Genomic DNA, 4,390 nt, shown 5'->3' on the forward strand with positions numbered 1-4,390 from the left:
TTTTCTTTTTTGTCCTGTCCTGTCTCATCTCATAGTTTTCCTTTATCAAAATTGAAGTATAGGAGCATTTTAATGTCTTCAGACATTAAAATTTTTTAATGAACTTTGACTTGGAACTCAGAATATCTATTGTCTGCTAGAACAGAGCTCATCTTGGAAGAAATAAAAAAATAATTTGAAAATCAAGAGTGTTTCAGGAACAAGAATCACTTACCAAGTTGTTAAATTAAGATAAATGCCCCTTTTGTGAATATTTTTCCTTTGTTTTGGTCGCAAATATCTCACCAAACTGATATGGTGCCATTTCCATTGTACTTCTCTGGTGTCTCCTTTCACTGCATATAACATAATGCCTATCTAGCATAGGGCAGGATGTCATCTACATATCAAAGTATTAATAAGTAGATTTATTAAAGTTTTCCAAGGAGCCTATGTGATCTGAAAGCCTAGAAGAATGTACAAGTCATTTTTTTGTTGCTTGATCTCACAAATGTAAATACCCTTGAGAGCCAGAAGTCAAGAGGTGAGCAGGCTCTCAGAAAACAGAATAACAGCATGCTTTCCAAGGGGAGACTGTGGATATGAAGCATCTGTACACATTTTGAAAAATGGTAATTTGATTAGCAAAACATAGAACTGCATTAAAACAAACAAACAAATCTTGAGCTTGATTAACTTTTGTTTTGTAGATGTGCACATTTTTTCTTTTGCACTCTTTTTTTTTTTTTTTTCCTCCAGATTCTTCTATCACAATGGAGAATCTTATCCTCCAGTATACAACTGCTAGGTACGTGAGGAAAGCAGAGTGAATTTTTCAATTCCTGTGACAGCAAAGCAAAGCCTGAATGTCTGAAGAGGAGCCAGTACTAGCTTGAATACCAAACACGCTTAGCCAATCCTTTCTGTTAGCTAATGGAGTCTACGCTCACAGCAGACTGAATCCCTAAACTTGGATGTCTGTAATGCTGTAATGCGATGAAAATCACAGCAATAATAGCAGTGTGGTACAATCTTAGGCTTCAGCAAATGAGGACAAGCCCAGATGCAGTGACCATGGATGCAGAAACAAAGGAAGAAAATTTGCTTACCTTTGGAAGGCCTCAAGGTAGAGAGGGATCTCCAGCGAGATAACCTCACCTCTACTGCCAATCCTTAAGTGAGGTCTGGGAAGGGGTGGATCCTGACTCCACTCCTTCTGGCTCCTTGGGTTGGCCCTGCCTTCTCACCAGGTGCTCAATCACTGTTTCAAGCAGTGACTTATCATTTCCTCTACATGTCACAGAGAGAATTTTGGCCAAGAAAATCTGTAGCTAAATGAAACAAACCCAGAGCTGGAGGTCTTCGAAAATAAGCCTGAAAATTATTCTTATCATGTATTCAGACCTGTCCCCAGAGTGCACTGCCAGATAGAGTGAATGCTGTTACACAAGTGTTGCCTCAGGTGTCAGACAGATGATTTATATATACATGCATATAGAAAAAAATTTTTACATTTTACAAAATGTAAATTTTGTAAATTAAATTACAAAAAATCTACATTTTTGTTAAATATACATGTATTTTATGCACCTATAGAACTGCTGTTTGCATGTCAGTAAAGACAGCAGTAAAGTCTATGATGGTGAACACAAAATGGTTGTGTGTTAAAAGATGGCAAAACAATAGCTTATCAAATATTTTCCTCCCCTTGTGCACTTCTGTTTTGTTTGGTTTCTTTTTCCATTGCTGTAGCAGAAAATCTAGGTCTGCTGGACAAGATGATAGCTGTTAATTGACCTCTTTTGGAGAGGAAGCTGTGGGAAATGTGCAATAATCACTAAAACATTTATTAAAAAAGCACTGTTTCGTGATGCTAATGAGCATGACGTTAAATTAGAGTGAAGAGATTTGTAAACAGATAGAGCTGAATTCAGCCTTGCAGCAGCCTATGGTTCTGTGTGCAGAGAAGGTGTGACAGGGACAAACGTGGGACCAGAAAGTAGCATAGGTGTCCCTCATCTAGGCCTTGTCTCCAGAGCCTCCTCACTTTGAGCCTTTCTCCTTCGGGGGCAGCCCCAGTGCCTTTCATTCTCACTATCACACAACAGATGGGGTCTGCCAATCCACTGCCATGATTCAGTTCCAGGAACTCATCTTTCCTCATGCAAAATGCTGTGTTTGTTTCAGAGAGTGCAACTGAGTTGGAACATCCCCTCCCTTGGTGTTCAGGGCCTTTGCAACCATCTCTCCAGGAACACGTGTGTCATCAGCACACTCTGTATTTGCAAATAAGTAATTATTAATTAACAAACAAAATAAATGGGACTTGTTTTGCAATACTGGGATGACTTCTAACCAGCTTTTTCATTACAATTACATCTCACTGTAGCTTTATCTCCAGTATGTCCACAAAACTGTTGACTCCAGTGAAGAATGTGTAGAGTACACAACCATAGGTCTAGGGGCTGTCTTGTGCAAGACTTCCTGTTGCTTTCTATCTCTCCTACAGAGGTGTGGGCAAGCCAAGTTGATGCACCCCAAGGCAGCACCACAGCCATCTTTCCCTTCACCCCGCCACAAGGGCTATGATCTAGTCAGAGGCCATGCAGGTTAGGTGCCAGCTGCTGGTCCAGCAGTTTCTTCTCAGTTTCTCTCCTTGTCTGTTACATCACAGAATACTGCTGAAACTCTTCTGAAAGAGGTTTCAGCTCTCTTTTTGTACCAACTGGCAATTTCATTCAGATTCTTCCTTCTTTGAACCCTGACTAGCCAAGCAGCCCTGGCTGCGACCCCAAAAACATTACTGTTTTGGTTAGGACAGAGCACGGCAGAAAAATTTATTTGATGTGATTTACCAGAAACACTTTGGATAGATTTGCATCTCTGTATATGGGGGATATACTCTGTTTTCTTCCTGTAAAAATTAAGACCTCTATGTTTGATCCTCTGCCTCACTCAAAAGCAGCATCAGGAGCTGGTGATATTGTATGTGATGGGTTACATAGGCTCTAGTGAATACACTTAAGTGTGTAATTTGGATAAACTCATTTACATCAGTCATTTTTATTAAGGAAATTCTGCACCAGAGCCTTATACAAGATAGAAAGAACATGGAACACTTGAGTAAATTGAATATTAATGTGATTTTTGTGCATGTGAAGGCCCATTATAACAATAGATGTTAACAATTTATTTCTTCTTTAGGATCGTTATTTCAGCCTTATGAAAGTCTTACATTTACCATTGTCCTCTGATATTAAAGATAATGTAGTTATGGGGTTCAAGTGGAAGGGGAACAGCTGAAAATGACCTGTGGTCTTCCCTTCCTTCTTTCCAATATTCTTAAAATTTTCATGATGTTGATTTTTTACATTAGGTAGTCAGGTCTTCGGTACTCTATGAGCAATTAGAGACTTGTTTCTAATACGTTACTGAACATACTTACAAAGTATCATTTCAATAGTGCAGAAGAGAAATTATTTGTGTCCCAATTGCTTAAAGCTCTGTGTTTTTATTAAAGATATTTAAACTCAGGACTTTGGGGGAAGCAGCTTTCCATGCTAAAAACCCAACACCTTCCCACATCAAAGTCCAGTAGCAAAGATGAATAAATCAACATCTGAGGTATTTTGGAAGGAGGTAAGTAAGATGCTGTGAGAAGTAGGGATGGCCTTTGAGATTTTTCTGGCAATGGAAAAAAGTCAAACCCCAGCAAAAAGTCATAGACGTTTAAACCTAGGGAATACTTTGAAAAGCCAGGGCTTGTCAAAGTCAACCTTTACCTGCACAGCTCTTTTGTTTGTTTCTTTTTTTCCAAAGAGAAAAGTCAGAAAGAAAATGCAATATAAGAATGTTATTTTTTAATAATACATCAATACATGGATGTAGGGCTACATACACATACCAGTGTATCTGATTATGTCTACTGTCTGTTTAAATAGTTATGAATATAGTATTTTATGTTATAATGAAATGTCTGGACATGACCTAAACAGTGCCCCTGAAGCTCCCATTGCTTTTCCCACCTGCTGGCTTGTGTGTCTTGTTTCTTACAGTGTCTGTCCCATAGGAGCCCTACTCTCCTCTGGGCTTCATATGTGTTCCAGGCACATTCTTCTACCCAAGGAAGATATTTGCCTCTTTCCACGTTCTTGTCCAGGAGGGAGAGGTGTACCTGGGATGCTCGCATTCCTCCCTCTGTCCTGCCAGAGGAGTGAGCAGCTGTACTTTCTGTTCATGAAATCCCTGCATTGTCAGCCTGAGAAAACATACACTTCTGCTGGCAACAAGGTCAGCAATAGCACTGCTCCAACCAGCAGTAAGCTTCTCCCTTTAGCAACCAGCTGAGCCTTCACATACACCAAGCAAGGTCAAATACCAGCTGCAGTACTGGCACCAAGATGTACTGACA

The sequence above is a fragment of the Gallus gallus genome, chromosome 6, assembly GCF_016699485.2.
Source record: "Gallus gallus isolate bGalGal1 chromosome 6, bGalGal1.mat.broiler.GRCg7b, whole genome shotgun sequence".
Taxonomy (NCBI): Eukaryota; Metazoa; Chordata; class Aves; order Galliformes; family Phasianidae; genus Gallus; species Gallus gallus.